Source organism: Lichenostomus cassidix, chromosome 8 (assembly GCF_008360975.1).
Source record: "Lichenostomus cassidix isolate B80296 chromosome 8, HeHo_3.0, whole genome shotgun sequence".
Taxonomy (NCBI): domain Eukaryota; kingdom Metazoa; phylum Chordata; class Aves; order Passeriformes; family Meliphagidae; genus Lichenostomus; species Lichenostomus cassidix.
The window spans coordinates 17176872-17194873 of NC_139489.1; positions in this window are offsets into that span (position 1 = coordinate 17176872).

The window sequence follows — 18002 nt, forward strand, 5'->3', positions numbered from 1 at the left end:
GGTCCTAGTTTCTTGGCAAATTAAGCATATGACTTGCCTCTCAATTAGCAAGGGAAGAGAAAAATGTTCACTGACCTTTCCATTCAGATGAATATTTTGTAGCTGAAGAGGAGGATTCATTTTCTGGATGTGAATTTTAAATGTATTGGCAGTCCTGCTGAGGAGGCAAACGTTTAGTTTTCAGTCCTGTCACTAGACTGCAAATTCATCTCAGGTCTGGCTTGAAGCAAGTTTCATCTCCAAAGCTGGGAGGTAATTTAGTTTCCAGGGTTATTCTGTCCTGGCTTTTGCTTAAGCAAAGGCTACCAATTCAATGTGACAATGAGAATTGCTATCCACTAGGGGCCAAACTATGCCCACCAAAGGCTTGATTTCCTTTCTGAAGCACATTTCTTCACTAGCAGTTGAAATGGCATGCTTTTTTTTGTCTTTTTTTTTTTTTTTTTTTTTGAGCCCACTACTTGATGTATTCAATTCCAGACTGTCCTTGAGCTCTCCAAGTCTCAGCCTGAATCCACAAGATACAGTTCACTTGTTCTAGAGAAATGTGCAGCAGTTATGAATATTATGACTGTATTTTTCTATAGGGCAGGCAGGCAAGATATAAAAGTCAGTCTATTGATGACAAACATAAAAGAGAGATCCATTTTTGGAGATGGGGGAAATTATGTCTGTTGAAGGCTCAAATCCAATTTTCCAATGTGTGTAATAGCTGAAATGATCCTGCTCCCATGTTGAAGAAGGGATTGTGAAAGAGCTCAACTGGAGATAGCTCAGTAAAGGTCTGATTCAAAGTTCAGTGAAATCACTGGACAGTCCTTCAAGCCAGACATGCTCCTGGACTGTGTGCCCCTTGCACATCTCTCTGCTTCCTTCAGTGTTTGAGAAAACTGACCAATGGAGGAAACCACTACTGAGACACACCAAAGAAAACACCTGTTTAAATGTTGATGTTCTTTGTGGTCATTGGCAAGGAAAATCTAATGCTGTAGGCTCTTAATGGGAATTTGGCATAACCATCCTTGTGTATCTTTCCACAGACTCCTAAACCAAGAATTCTGAGGTTGTTCTTGAGCTTTTCTTTCTCCCACAAGGTACTAACAAATGAGCTATTGGATTAGTTACAGCTTTCATTAAAATGTAATTAAAAGATGTCATACTTTTATAGTCGGACTCAGCTGTAGCCAAACATATGGGCATAGTTAAACATTTCACAGAACTGAAAGATTTTGTAGCCCTGCTGAGAAAATGATAGCCTTACAGCTTCTCACTTAATTATTTTAAAAATTAATAATAGCAATTGTTTAAGTTCCCCTCATTCTAACAGAGTAGCTTTTAATATTCCTGGCTGAAATGCTCAGTGGTGAAGGTAGTTACTCTGCTGTGGGTATGGAGAGCAGCTCAGGATCCTCAGTCCTGCTCAGTACTCACAGAAGATGCCTTGGCACTTTGTGCACATTGCAGGTGCCCAGGGGAAGGGACCTGAACCCCTGCCACTGCTGTCTGGAGAGGACATCCTGGCTGCCAGGCTTGACACACTTGCTGTATTCTCCACTGCTGGAGCTGTGCCCTTGGCAAATTACTCTGAGATAGAGACAGGCTGGGATGTTGCATATTTAGGTCACTTCCCTAGAATGGGAAGTATGTCTGTGGCTTTATTACAGTAATTTGAAGTTAGTTTCACAAAGTCAAATAGCTGAAAGAGGAGGGAGGTCTCTGCAAATAGCCTGGGCTTAATGCAGTCGGGGCCAGGAGCTGCAGTTCAAGTCACTGCTCAAGATCAGGGATCCCAGCAGGGACCCCATGTTACAAAAGGCTGCAGGTTGTACAGTTTTCCGTGCTGGCTCCATGCCTTGGCATAAGCACCAGTGCCTGGGTGTGAGGAGGATGTTTCTGTGTGCGTGAGCCTTGCCCTGGGCTCCTGCTGGCTGCAGCTCTCTGCGTTCACACAGGTGTAAGAAGGGGATAAGCACTGCAGCCTACCCAGCCCTCTCCTCTCCATGGAGCTGGCTGCAGCATAAACATGTGGAGGGAAATTGTTAGGGGAAACCAAGGGTGTGTGAGCCATGGGCCTCAGAGCTGATGAGACACTGGGCTCCTCTGCCTGGACAGCTGGAGACAGGGAACCAGGCTGCCACGGTCCTGGGACAGGGCTGGGGACATGCTGGTGCTGGCAGCAGGGAGGCGTTGCAGCTGGTCCATCTTGGAGTGCAGGGGCACTCAGTGTGACTCCCCACAGCACCCCTGCCCTGCTTTCTCCTCTGCATCACCCTGATTGCCAGCCAGGGAGGGACACCTAGAAGGGACACCTTGGCATGCAGGCTTTGTTCCCTTCATTTTTCAAAAGAGAGTAATATTCAGCTTCTCTGAAGATGTTATCTATATGAAATGTTCTCTGTACCCCACTCTGGGAGACAGCTAGGGCACTTTGAATTATAAATGCAGAGCGAGTTCATTCTCTGAAAGTAATTGGGGGGATGCTCATTTATTCTAAAAGGTTCACAAATTTTAACATGGATTCAAAAATTTAATTTAAATATGCATTACTTATTGTTACACACTTTTTCCACTTGCTTGTAAAACTTGTTCAGAAATGAGAAATCACATTCTGTACCCGTTGCAGGTGGAAAAAAACATAATAAACAACCTTACTGCAATCTATTTGCATGGATTACCTGAACATTTATAAGTAACTAATCTGTTCAGGGGAACCAGAATCAGCTCCCATACATGAAAAATGCAGAACTTGCAAAATATAATTTGAGGAAGAATTAATGACTCTCCAGTAGCATCACGTATTGCTAGTCCCAGGGAAAAAAGACTTTGTCACCTTGTATGTAAATCTGGGATATTGAGAGTACTTGCTCAGTGAAGGTACTGCAGTTGGTATGTGTGCAACACAACAAGCCCTACTGTTATTGGTGTTAATTAATTATCGTTATTACCTGGGTCACAAAGAAATTACACCAAGCTAGAGAGGTTTCTCTGTACCAGCAGCTCCTGCACATGTGCCCATGACTAAGTCCTGCTCAGCCAGAAGTGAGCAGCTGGGCACTCCAAACCCGCTTGCAGCTGGACCATGCAAGAGTGAGACTGTCACCACTGGGGGCCACGATAAAGATTTCAGTGGGAGAATAAGATCAGTAGCATTGGCAGGATTTGAAATAGTAAGATAAAGAAGTACATTTCTGCACTCTTGTGACTGGTGCCTGGGAAATGTTTCCATTTCACAAGAGCTGCTTTCCTGGAGGAAGCTATCAAAGCATTACTTTAAACAAACTATCTCCTTCAAAGGACTGAACCAAACGTATTTCATCTTGTGTGTAGTTTTCAAAAGGCCTGAATTTGAGCCTGAACCCTCCAAATGCTGTGAATCAGGGAAGGCTAGAATGTAAAACTGGCTAAAATATTCAGAAGTTAGAACTTAAACAGATTATAATAAAGTCAGTTTTATTTGGGATACATATTCCAAATAAATGATACAGCATGAGACTGACTGCTCAGATATCATGGACATCTGTCTGGAGATTATTCCCTTACAAAAGAGTCTAAGAAATCATTCATATAGTTTGTATTCATGTCAGGTTTTGGTCACAGACAAATTCACACATTCAGCAATGTAGTTAATCTCCTAGATACCCACCACAGAAGAATAGGGATTAATACATTTATCTTGTAAAACAATGCAGTCCTCCTCTGAATTACAACCAGAAATTACACTGGAGTTATCAAATATGCTCAGTGAGGGTATGACTCAAGTCACTGCATTGTTAAAATTCCCTTCTCTTACCGCCTTCCATTTTGAAGGCTGAAGCCATTGACTGTCAGTGGCCAACTGGGTTTGCTGGAGTCAGGGAAGTGCCTTCTCCAGCAGAGAATTTCTGCACAAGGGCTTCGCCTTGCAAATGTTATCCACAAGTCCAGAAAAGGTATTGGGAGATGCCCCTGGAGCCGGTGATCCATAAAACCTTTATGAAAAGTCAATGACTGCTCCGTCAGGGATTGAAGCCATCATTTACATGGTGTGCCAGCGGTGATAAATCCATCCCGCAGATGTGTGGAGGACTAGTGAGTGTCATGCTGTTTGCCTCCTGAAGTCTCTGTTAAGCTCAGAAAAACTTATACTAATCTCAACCTAAAAACAAAACAAACCCAAATATAACCAATCCAAAACAGAAATCAAAAAGCCACTGCTATCTGTAAGGGAAAAAAATTTCCTACCTTGAAGTGTTGGTGAGAGGAGAGAGGAAGGACTCCTTCATTTCCTATTTTTTCTGAATGTATGTGGCACATACATTTATAGGTTAATGGTACCTTTGAGGAAATAGTCTTGCAGTGATTAACAGAATTTTTATTTTCTACAAGCTGTGTTAGAAAATCCACATAGTTCCTGCCTCCAAAATGATAATTAATCTGTGTGCGTTGTCCGTCTCAGGATTTCCGCAGTGCCACACAGGCGTTTCTCATTAAAATGAATCCTGGAGGCACTTTGTTATTGTTTAGACTGTGGAAACCACTGGCGGGTATTTTTCCCCCTCTGTATGTTTTGTAAGTGCTAAACGCAGGAGGAATTTAGCACATTCTTTAAAGGACTGCACATTAATAATACATTCTCAACCACAAAAAGAAAGCCAAAGTGCTAAATGGTAGTTGTTTAAGTCAACAGCACACAGAAAAAGGCACTCTCCCTTTAATCTTTGCTACAAAGGCATGCCCTTGTAGTCGAGACAGTATCATCTAGAAGTCGACCAATTCTTGCTTGATGCGTTGCTCTTGTGCCTTTTAACAGTGCTTTAGGGGGTTATTTCAACAGCATTGTAGATGACAAGGCTCGGATTAGTGAAACTTTTCAATTCCATCTTTGTTTTTGAAAAGGCTGCCTGCCGTATGAGAGCACTTGTAAGGCCTTTTTATGCATTTCAGTCTCTTGCCATAGGTAATTATTTATTAATGTAAACCCTGCAAGAAAGATTGACTGTGTCAAGAAAAGAGCAAGGAAATAATAATCTAATAAAATTCCACCCTGATGCCCTTGTCTGATCCCAGTATGAGAGTCAGTAGTTCTGTCTTTTTACCACAATGCATCAGCTAATTCCCAAATTCAAAAGCAGTTTTGTTCAGCAGTGCTAAGACTGTACCAAAACAGTCCCACTACTGGGATCCTGTTCCTGCCAGCTGATCAGTGTTGATAACGTCAGTGCTGCTCTGCCTATGAGCCTGTGGCAATTCTGCACTATTTACACAATACAGAGGATTAGGGTTTGTGGAGACACTGGTGGTAGTCTGAAATCAGCTGTCACATGGATAGAATGAACAGGGCAATACATGATAGGGAAGTGGGTTTACTTTGGGGCTGGGTTTTGTTTTCACTCCTAACCCCAACAGTGCTGTACGCTTCTCTCGCAAGTTGCTTTGATTTCAACCCTTCCTGCTTTGTGCTTGGACAGGCAGTGCTCTGTGTTTTGGGTCTCCAGGCCCTTCCTGTGGGTGTAGGGGCAACACACTCCTACAGCAAGCCTTGGGGCTCACAGGAGGAGGCTGGAATGCTCCTCACTGCATTTGGCAGTTTGGCTAATTTCTGACTGCCTGTATGCTCTGTGAGCTACAATCTTCTGTCTGGGTTCTGACACAGCTGCTCTGGAACCTTGTTGTCCATGAATGTTCTTGGACACTTGCATCTTCTGGCACAGTCCTGCTCCAGGTTCCTGTGGCAGCTTCTCCCACAGGTTTGCTGCTGCCTGTGTAAGGAAGTGCTTTCTTTCACCTCTTGTGAATTAATCTTCATATTCCACCAGAAGCCTTCTCATTGTCACACCGCAGGGATAAATTCTGACTAAAACCAGGATGCTGCTTTGCACTTGTTCCACTCACAAGCAGTAGACAGGCTTTATTAAAAACTAAATTTAAATCTTATAGCTCTGTGGAGAGCGAAGGTAGAGTGAGGTTTCGACAGGCTCCTGGCAGGCAGGGAGGTTTTGAGCTGTCAGGTTTTGAACAGCCAGAAGTTTTGCAAAGGCTCTTAAATTACATGTAAATGCTCAGTTTCAAATGACTCTGAATATGGCTTCTTTTGGTCATTTTAGGGAGAGTTGCTCAGATCACACAAAGCGTCAGGTTCTGAATTTTAATTTGTCTTAAAATGGCTGGCATGTCAGCTCTCCCCTCAGTCATGTTATGTGGCAGAGGGATAGTGTGGCTTCATCAGGTGAAGTTTCCCTCATGCAGAAAAACTTTGGGTTAGTTACAAAGCAAAACTTCATGATTTCCTTCTTAGGTTTTTGATTTATTTTTTATTTCTTCCCCCAATGGCAAAATGCCCAGTGCAAATCAAATCCTTCAATTCAGTTTCCAAAAAAGAAGAAGCTATCCTGTATGCCTGAAATATTAATTAAAAAGAAGCAAAAAGAGAAAGATTTGGACAGATCCCAAACCAGCTACTCAAATATAAATGTCTGCAACTGTCATATGAACTTCTCAGTAAATGAGACTATAATCCTTCCTTCCTAATGTGGAAATACTACTTGATTAGCCCAATTAAGAGCGGATTTCTGTCAGAATATTACTTTAGGGTGTAGTTTCCTAAAGGATGAAAAGATGCCAATTTAGAAACAACTGTATGTTACTCTTGTTAATAAAAAATAGAAACAAGGAATGACATAGTAAATTAACCATTGGAATTACACATTGGCTTGAGTCTCCCTTCAAAGCAATGTAAAAGATATAGAGTAATTAGGCTATTTTTACATGCAGTGATTTGGTAAATCAATATCCTCCATTAAATTTTTAATTTGCACAAGTAGAGAATGATCACTGATGCATTTTGGTTTGCTTGGTGGTGCATTGGTTGGTTGGGTTGGTTTTTACTGCTCAAGTTTAAGAAACAGTTCACTTGAACAAAACCCCTTATTTGACCCTGGTAACCTCTATTTTTTGGTATTATTTTGGTTTGCTGTCATGGTGGTCTGTTTGTTTGTGACTAGCACAGGTCTTTCCCATGAGAATTCTTCCTGTGTTTTATAAACAAAGATAAAGTTTGGATGTTGTTGTTACAGTGTCTTGAGATTTGGACAGTTCAGGCCTGGCCAATCAGGCCTAGGGGGAGGTTTCTGGCTGACCAATCTGAGTGACCTCTGAAAAGTCTATATAAGTTGGAATCAAAATAATAAAGCTCTCTTTTTTATACTATGCTGAGAATCCAGGTCTTTTTTCTCTGCCAGCAGCTCAACAGCGACATTTGTTGACGAGAGTTAAATGGCCTGTCTGTGTTTAATATCGATACCCATGCATGTGAGCATCTCAGAGCCATCCACTTGTGAAGTTGGATATGAAAGCCTGGGGCCTGCAGTTCTCCAAGCTGCCTGGGTTTTGGTTTATTTTTAACACTCTACTTTGCTACCCCAATACCAAGTTAGCCTGAGGACTCCTTGCAATTATTTGTGAATTCTGCTTACGGCACAGAGAAAGCCCATGGGGAAGCTGTGCCCCTAGCAATGCCCCTGGGCAGGGCTGTGAGGCTGCAAAGGCTCCCTTTGGGGTGCCAGGAGGATGTGCCAGGAGGATGTGCCAGGCGGTGCCAGCAGCCTGGGAAGTGCCCGGTAGCCATGGGGTGAGCACCAAAGGGACACACCCTGCTCTCGCCCCAGGCACGGCAAAGCTCCCCTTGGCATCTGCGACGTGGGGAGCCAATTTCAAAACCTTTATAGTTTTGTACAATATCGTGTAAATATTTAACAGGGTTGCTTAAAGTTCTTTGTGTTTGCTTAACTGAATCAAGGCAAGGAACATCAATTTTCTGGGAAGATTTCTGCTCTGCATGATCAACAGAATTTCATATTGAAAGATAGTTTATCCATGCAGTCACGCTTATTTTCCAGTTGCCCAAATTAAGACAATCTATAAAGAAATGTTCATTTATTAGCAACTGGTGTTTGACAGTTTATTTCATGTAAGCCTCCAGCTTTCCTTGGCAAGCTTATTTGCATAATGTGTTATTATGTCTAAATGGAAAACTAAATGCCTCCATGTGGTCTTTAAATGACAAGTGCTTGTCAGCTTCATGCAATATTCAGAAGTAATAGATCCAAATCACAACAGCACTCACTATGATGTACAAGGAGAAAAAGAAACAAAGCCCAAAAAACTTGTTGCGTATCCTTCCCTGACAAATTTACACTTTGGTACAGAATTGTCAATTAGAGTTTTCATTTGTTAAACAGTTGAGTTCAACTGTGAAGGTATTTACTGAAGCTTTATTCTGCACTGCTTTTGAGTAATTACAATTCATGTTGCCTTTTTTTTTTTGTTTCCTGCATTTCCCCCCCCCACCCCGTTTCAAACAATGCAGCCCAGGGAATAAGCTTCAGAAAACCTTGGCAAGGTATACCCAAGAATTTCTGCCTTAATTACTTCTTAATTACTTCTGAAAACATGAATACTCCCTGACAATGGTTACAATAGCTTTGGAAGATCTATTATGAAGTTCACATTTGAAATAGTCCTTGGGTCTTTAATTTGTACTGTTCTGTATTAACAATTTTTTAAAAACATTAAAGTGGTGTGTTTGTGTGTGGTACCAGGTTATCAGAGGATTCAGGGATGATGACAAGTCACAGTGCTCATGTAAAAATTGTCTTTATGCCCTTTCCTTGCATGTGTCTGGTGTGCTGCTCTGTCCCTTGCAGCTTCTCGACCCTGAGCACACCAGAAACGTCAAAGTGGCTTCCACCAAAGAAGGAAAAGTCTAAACTCTGCTTTTACACCAGGGTGGAATGTGGTGTGCTGGTGCAATGAAGGGTTGGGGTTCAGCCAGGAGAAAACCTGCTAGCAATTAATGCTATAACATGAGCAAGGTCAGAACTGTCAAGGGCAGTTCTGACCTTTTGCAGTGCCACATCTCCTTTTTGATAAATGCTATTATTTCCATCTCAAGTTAAAGGTTAGAAAGAGTACACAGTATTTTACATACAAGATTAATTTTTAACTTTTAAAATAGATTGTTATCTTCTTTCCTATTCTTTGATCTGCACAGAGTGTTTTCAGTTGGATTTGACATTAGCAAGTTCTTTTAAAGCTGGTATTAACTGAATGAAATGGTTTGAAGCAGAGGTTTGGAGTTCTGGTTTTTTATTTATTTTGTTTTACACAACAGAAATCCAGGAAAAAGTTGGGGAGGAAACAGAAAATATTAGAAGGAATATGCTGTCCCTTGGGTAAATCTGGTGCAGGGAGAGAAAGGAAAAGAGCCAGATACTGCATGCAATTTTATCACTAGTCTAAAACCTAGGAAAAAATGTATTAGTGTTGGACTGTTGAGTTTGTTACTTCTAACTGTCCTTTCTGGTTGCTCAGTGTTGCAGGGCAAGGAGACAAGGAAATGTGGCTAAAAAGGACAGAAGGAAAAGAGAGGAGACAAAAACTGACAGAAGGAAAATATCACGAGGGGCAGGACAAGTAGCAAGGACTCATGTCACGTCTCGTAGGCTGACTTTGAGGTCAGACCACTTTTGGGTACCGTCAGTCACCACCATCTGGTCATTTTGCCTCTTAGTAGCTGAACAATGAAGACTCAGAGAAATGCCTGATGGTGTGAGTTTTAGGGTTTGGGAAATGATGGAGATAGTAAGCAGGCAAGCAAAAAATAACACCTGTTCTCATGTACAATCCTTTCTAGCCATCACCAAGCACTGTGGCCAAACAAGTCATCATCAGCCATGCACCATTAACATTAGTTACTAAAACGTTTTTTGGGGTTTTGTGCCTGTCCTCGCTGCACATGCTAAGTTACCTCTGTGCATTGTGTTCAGCAAAAAGAGACCAAGTTTTTGTTCCAGAAGCCAAGAAAGGCTGGAAGCACTCTGGGTTCATGCCTGACGTTGGATGCCTGGCAGGCTCCTGAGTGAGCCCTCATTAGGGGAGCAGCACCAGGAGCTGCAGTTAATGAGGAGGTGGGAGCTCCTGGCTCAGCAGTGTGTCCACTGTGAACGAAGGTGCTGTGCTGGTAATTCCCTTTGGGAGGTCAAGGTCAGACATCAAGCAAGGAACAGTTCGTCAGTGTTATTAAGAGATGTTTCAGTCCCAGGCCATGGCTTCCCTCAATGATCTCAGCAGCACTGCTTGATGCAGTCAATGTAATTAAAGCAGTTGTATCCCGTGCAGCAGGCCTGCTGTCAGTGGGATAGGAGGCGTTTCCAGCAGTGCTGACCTGTGCCTTGTGCTGCTTCTGGCTGCCCAAGCTGAACTGAGGGCTGGTGGGAGCTGCTGAGGCTCTGCTCGCTGGTTTCAGCACAAAGCCACTCACACAGGTGGCATGTCACAGGTGCTTTAGTGGCCCACCTTGATAAGCACACTGTCATTTCCTCCTCCTCAGGCTAGAACTTGCACTCCCCCAGTGAAGGGAAAGCGCAATCGCCAGATGCAAACAGCAGGAAGGTTCTGCTGGCTTTGACCCATCCTGCACCTGGTTCTCTCATTAAGCCCTGGCAGTGCCTCCCCAGCGCAGGCCCAGAGGACATGGAAGGATGCTGCCAGGGCTCCCTGGGGGCTGGGACAAAGTACACCTCCCCTGGCTGCCCCAGGTTTGTCCCAGGTGCTGGGCAGGCAAAGCAGGCAGATGGTTGGCACTTTGACCAACAAGAACTTTTAGGGGAATGCACAGATATTCTGAATAGCACATAAGTTATCTAGGAAAGTCCGAAGACTTGCTCACAAATAAGTGAAAAGTAGCCCCAAAGGTATTAAAAATGAATAATTTCATCTGCTGCATGACCATTCCAATAACACTATTGCTATAAAAATGAAAGTTGGATTGCACAGACTTGACAGCAGGTGAGTTGCATGCTCCATCTCCAGTTGTTCTTTTAGATCTTTGGCTCAAAATGCTGTGCAGCATCATGTCTTCTCCATCATATAGCCCAGGGTACTTCCAACAGTTCTTTTAAAAAGGGACATAAGAGTTATCATCTCATCTTGGCATGAAAGATGTTTGTAGGTGCTTGAAAATAAGGATAACCTGTACATTTGTATGTACAAAAGAACAGGTAAAATTATCAGGAGGAAATGGCAATCAGACTGGATCTCAGCGTAAAGTGTCCAACAGGGTGAACTTTTCAAAGTACCACCTCTGATTTTACAGCTATTAAAACCCAAGGGCATTCCTTTAAAAATCCTCACCTTTTTTATGGTACCTTTATTTGAGATTAATTATGTATGTAAAATTCTGAATGAAGAATGCAGCATTCAAGGAACTCATGTTGAGTTTCAGCAGTTAGTCCAGTGATATTAAAATGAAACAGGACCAACTTTGTAGGGGGCAATTATAACACATTACGGTGTGAATTGCACACTGTGATTAAACTCATAGGAGGTACTCAGCAGCAGCGTTTGCTTTGAAAGGGGCACTGATTACCATTTGTACTATGCATTTTGGTAATCAGAAATCATTATGGAAAATATTACATCAACTAAACAAATACCCCCTTAGCAGCATGAAATATACAGTTTTTGGGGTTTTTTTTAAGTAGCCTTATGCATGTAAATAAATACTTTTTTTTTCTGCATGGGACTAGCATTTGATCAGCACATCAAATTATATGCTGTCAGGCTACAGCAGGACCATGAGCTGCAGAATGGATGGTTTAAAGTTAAAACACCTCCTGGGGTTGGGTTTGTCTTCATGACTTCATTTCGGGCTGGTTGCAATGACACTCTAAGCCATCATTTACTTGTGATTTATAAAAATAGCCTTGTGAAAGTATTAAACTAGCAAGAGGTGTTAACATTTACTTTGGAAGTCCTGAGTTATTTCTATTAAATGGCTTTCCCTAGGATTTAAGATACAGGAGTCTTAAGGCTCTTACTACCCATAAAATACTAATGGGCCTGTGTTGCAAAGGTACTATATTTTTCTGGCATGTTTTGACACCTAATATTTTAAGGGATTTGAAGAGAGCTCTTGTCTAATGGCATTAACCAGTTTTATTAAGGCATTTTTGCCACTGGCTTCTGAGGGTGCCTCAAACGTTCTCGTGCAGCAGCACAGGGCTTTTGCATTGCCCTGGAGCCTCCTGAGCCAGAGCCACGTCTTCCCAAGCAGAGGGTTTCAGTGCATGGCAGAGGAGAGGGGTCAGGCTGGCAACAGGTCCCACCCGCCTGACTCAAAGAAAACTTTGGCACAAGCTAACAAACCAAACAGCTGCTCACTCAGGATTTCTTTCATTTTCTTTTCTTTGATAGGATGTAATATAGATAAAGTGCAATGCTAATCCTGTAACATTTCTGGCAGTTGGGGACTGGGATTACTTTAGAGATGTAAACTCATCTTCACAGCATCTTGATCATTTTTCCTCTTTCTCTTTCTGCCATACCATTTTGATTGCTTAACATAAGGTCTAATGTCGAGTAATAATAAAGCAATTACAAGAAATACAATTCATTCTAAAGTGCATTGAGCAAGAGCTAAATTAAGGCACATAATTAACAACAACCAGAAAAAAAAAGAAGATACATTAAGGACAAAATGTTTTAACCCCTATATTTCTCCCAGCATTAACTACCCTGGCATTAACTCAAAACTGGTGGGGAAAAAAATATAGATTATATGCACAGACACAGTAGGGCTTTTACTGATTTATGAAGGGAGATTCACAGATCTGTCAGGCATGATCCTTTCTATATAGTAATAGACTCAGTTTAAACTGTCATGCTAATTTTTTTTCTGTGTCCATCTGGTCCAATTATTAGAAAATTGTACTCAAGAAGGCTCCAATAACAAACATGAAACAGCTCAATACTTCAAGTTGCCAGTATTTTTTCTCATATTTGTTCTTTTTAATTAGAGAGCATACCAACTTCCAACCACAGGACCCAGGCATTTATTAAGTGATAGAGAAGCAGCACTATTTTATTGACTAATTCCCCAGGCTTTTATTATGTTTCCTAGCAAAATGTGATTTATAGGAAAGTTAATAAAGGTATCCTCACCTACTGCACCTGGAGACAGGACATCTACAAGGGGCAGACATTCAGACTAATAAGTGAAATCACAAATCTAGAAGCTGAAATTGGATTTTATTTCTGTGAGTGCAGCAAAGAACTGATGCAGGTTTGGGCATTTAACATCTCTGATCCTATCTGGCTTTGCCTATAAAATGAATGTAATATTTTTTCTGGATTTTCAGAAATATTATGCTAACTAATTATAGTACTTACATTTTTTAAGTTTTAATGCTGAAAAAAATTAAACTTTTGTTTCTCTATAACACTATCCATTTCTTCCTCAGAAATGTCTGAGGCTATTTTAATGACTTCATTCCTGAACTGAAAGTAACAACTTGAAAAGTGTGTTATTCCCAATTTCTTGTCACAGTTTGACTGATTTTTTTTTTTCCTTTTTATAGCATTTCCTTTATGATTTTTGCAGGAAGGGAGCATCGTGCCATGGGAGCATTCCGTGGGCTCTGCTGATGCCTGAAGGGTGGCATCAGGACAGAGGCACACTGGGAAGCTTGGCCTTGGTACATACATCAGTTCTAAACCCAGCTATAAAAAAAAAAAAAGTGCAAATTGGACAAAGGCAATTGAAAATAAATGCATTGATTCTGATTCTTAATAAGGTTAGGCATGCAATTGTGTGATGACTAATTTGTGTGCCTAATTACCATGATTGTATGTGCAAATCAAGTAATTATGGAAGTAAATAACCATAATCATTTATTTTCATGGGTAATTATTCAATTTTATGCACAATGGCAATAATTGGGTGTGCAAATTAAGCATGCAATTGTGCATGCATATTCAACACACACTTGTGTGTCTAATCTTTTAATGAATCTTTTATTTTTCTGACGATTTTTCTCGTTTCCTATCCTTTGGTGTAGCATTACTGGGACATTCTTGCTCGAGGTAAGGATTTGAAAACTATTCCAAGCCTTCCTGACTTTTTAGTAGTTAATAGTTCTCCACTGGAAATGGACTGCTCTCCTGCAAGATGGCTTTTTATTCTTGGTCTTAGAGCAGGTGTTTTGTTCTTAGTGCAGTGCATTTCCTAATTAGGCAGGGAATTTCTAAACAGGAGACTGAAATAGATACATTCCATAATTTCTTAAAATTTCAAATACATAGTTTTCTAACCTATTAATGACCTTTGATAGAAAAGGGGGTTTTTTTCCCCCACATATACACCATTACCTTGGGGTTTTAGACATAATAGTGCTCTGGTCTTGAAGAAGGACTTCATACTGCACTGCATTGGAGGAGATGTCCCTAAGCTGCCATTAAAGGCGAGGAAAACACTGCACCTCTTTGCTTACCACACAGGTCTGATTTACAAAAGCACTTTGGCACTGACCTAATTCAGTTCCCACTTAAGACACGTAGAAAGAAATCCCATTGACCTCAATACAAGCGAAGTTTATCGCTGCTGAGCGCTTCTAAAAATGTCATCCCACTTTTCTGTCTTAAGACCTGAATTTGTAGGCACATAATTATCTTTAAGCATATATGCTCATATTCTCGTAGCTTCAGGAGCCTGAGCGACATTGCTGTAAGCAAAGTGCTGATCCCCAGGCGCCAGGTTGCTTATTCCAGCGCTGCTCCAGGGAAGGTCTGTCCCAGACAGAGCTGTGGGCTGTTCCCAAGTCATGCCTGTGGGTACAGCACACGCAGCTCAGCCCAGTCTGAGCGGCTTTTCAGGGTCCTGTCTGTGCAGCACCCCATGCCATAGGGGCTGTGGTTTGTCACTCTTTCCTCCCCACCTCTTCCCACAGAAGGGAGGCAGGGGAAGCACCCTGGCTTCAGTCTGCCTCGGGAGGAGTGGCTCATCGCTCTATTTAACCAAGGGATTTAATTTCCATTGTTTGTCTTTTGTGTCCCTTTTCATTCAGATAGATTTCCCCAGCCTCATTGATGCTAATCTCACTGTTCAGGAATCAGCAAAGAGTAATTAGTCTCTGCAATAATGATCTATCTGTCACAAGATCATGGCCTTTCATCACACACCATCTCAGATGTTTTCTGACTAAGCACAGGCAATGTTTCATAATGTTCAGTGTCAGCTGCAGAGGTCTGCACCGTGCATGGGAACAAGTCCCACCATCCAGACTGGGGACATCCAGCCAGCAAAGCCTTCCCATCCCAGTCCCACTTGTCATCACACCAGAAAGGATTTCCTAGTGGTCAGAACCTGACCTTGGTAGGTGAAAAAGGTGACAAGAACCAAAAAATCCCCCTCGACCTGTTTTGATATTTCAAAGGAGAAGCTTTTAAATTATCTTTTTAGCTATGAAGATATTTTTCTCAGGATGCTATGGTTTCCTATGGCAAGAGCCTATAAGGGTCAAAACCAGAGTACAGCTTGTTTTTATTGAAATAAGACATCTTGTTCATGTGCAAAGCTTTTCTCTCAGCTGTTTCATTTCATAGGGAATTTTTAAATTTTAGGGTTTAAAGCATTCTAAAGAAGTGAAAAAAAAGAAGGATTGAAAAGTGGAGCCTTGTATAAAACAAAACTCTTTCGCTGAGTATCCTCCTGGCAGCAGTGTCAGACCTTTGTCACAAACTTCCCAGCTTGGGGTGGAACCTGCTGCCTTGTGCAGAGGTGTCCCACACTGTGCCCATCTCTTGGGCTGAGCCATCTCAGCTTGACACTCTTACATGCCTGTTTTTCCCACCAACCATGAGCGCTTATTGAGCTCTTTCTCTCTGCAAAAGAGGTCCAGATGTTTCTTCATGTGTAGTTTTAATTTCCAGACTAACCTGGCCTTCTCCTTGAGCCCATCAGAAGGCTGCATGCTCAGTTCTGCATTTCTTTTCATTGAGAAGCTATGTATTCTATTCTTTAAAAATATGAACAATAAATTTTCATCCCAGAAAAAGTTTAGTTGCACCTTTAGGAAAGGGCTGTTATTTTTAAATTGTATGTATCCTAGCCATAATATTACCACCTTTAAGTATACATATACATGCACAAAGCCATTCTGAATTGTAATGTCTAGGAGAAGATAGTTTTCAAAATATCCATAAATGAGGATAATTGAGCTGGGTTCCTACATAGTAATATGGCCACTGAAGTCGAAGTGGAGAGATAAGTCACTAATTATAAAAAATAAACACTGAATGTTGTCATTTTACAATTCTGCTGACTTCACAGGGCTGCAGCTGCCGTATGGAAAGTCTCACTAAATGTTTCTTTGTGTAAGAACAATTCTGCTTATATAGCCTATATTTTCCATATTTCCCTATCCTTATTCTGAGTTACTGGAAACATTTGCATTTAAAAAGTATCTTTGTTTTTTAAGAGCTCATCTGCTTTCCTGCTTATCATGCACATGCTGAGAAAATGAGCTCAGCAGCAACAAGAAACGCCCATTTCCCCAGGTCAGGAATCCTTCTGCCATGATCTCCAAATCCCTCATAACAGTAGTGACTTGGAGACAGCACCTGGCCTGGTGCCCTACCTCCTGCTTTTTCAGACAGATTCAGTGAGAGATACTGCTCCAGCCTGGCAGTATGTGACCTTGGAGAACTTCAGGGAATACAGGACAAACTGAAATTCCAAGTTGTTTATTTGGACTTAAAAATTCCACAGAAATATTCCTGCTAAAAAGGTATTGATGTCCAATAATGGCAGAATAAACAGTTGAACAAGAATCCTAGAAAGCCAGTTGGTGGCTTGGCAGGGTTGAACACCAAAGATCTCAAAGAGCATCTACATCTGCAAAAAGGCTCAAAATAATGTAGTTGCGTTCATTATTTCCCTGTTAAGGAACAAGTGCCTGGAGAGAAGATAGTTTTGTGGTGAGCAGAACAGCAAAGGCAGGTGATTTCTCCTGGTGAGACTGGAACCTTTTGTTTCTCCAGAGCTTAACCAAAAGGTAACAAGTATTTGCTGGAGAATCAAGGATTGATTGCCCTGCATGTTTGGAAACAGAAATACAAAATAGAGCATTCACTAGGAAACAAAACCAATGTTAATTTAGTAAAAATATTTAAAAATTCCTTTTTATGAGAGGTACCATAAAACCACTGACATTCATATGTCTTGAAAATTGCCACTAATCAAATCATGCCCTTCTTTTCCCCAGTAAAATGCTTTGTGCCCTGCTGTTTGTCACACTTGTCTTGCTACTCCTGATTATACCTGTTTGAGACTTATTCTTTGACTTAAATAGAACAATGCTGTTGTCTCAGTGAAGCTGTTACTTGTTTCTTATGACCACTTAATGCCTTCCTGTGGTGCCAGATCTTTCCTTTGTTTGTATTTCGCTCAACTTGGCTTATGTGGCACTGGAATTTGAATAATAAGCGATGACTTGGACATCCTGTTTCATATCAGGCTTGTGCTGTCCTCCTGGCAAGAGTATTCAAGAAGTGAAAGTAGGGCTTGGTAGATGACACTCTTGGGCAGCAGAGAGGAGAGTGACCACAGCTAAGACCAATTGCTACACTTACAGAGTGGGTTTCTACTTCAGCTGTGCTACCTACTTCTCATTCTGTGTAAATGAGCTCTCCACTTGCAGTGGATGCATGTCACCCGAGTGTCTCCTGCACACTTGCACCCGCAGAGTGACAGAGGGCAGTGGAGTGGGGCTGCAGGTCACCAGGAGATGCCACAAAGCAGCAATAGGAACAAGGACAGTGCAGGGGAGGACAACTGCAGAACTCTGCCTCCTGCTTTACCAGGCTCCTGTCTATTTCCTCTGAGTGCCTTGGAGACTATCCTGGCTCTTCAGTACCGACAGCTAGAGCATCTTCCTCTTGTTCCTTACCTGTACAGTAAATTCAGAGTGCTGCTTGCATGGTAGTATTGTGTTGGTAAGGCAGTGAGGAGACTGTGACCATTTGCTTGAGGGCAAGATTTGCATCTGCATTTGTCTTGCTATCATTTAGCTATAAAACACAGGAAGTAATCTTTTCTTATGTCATAGGCATGATATAGGCAGCTCAATTAAAGTTTATGAAGCATGATCTGAGATCCTTTTTAACTTAGAGCTTTACAGATATGCAAA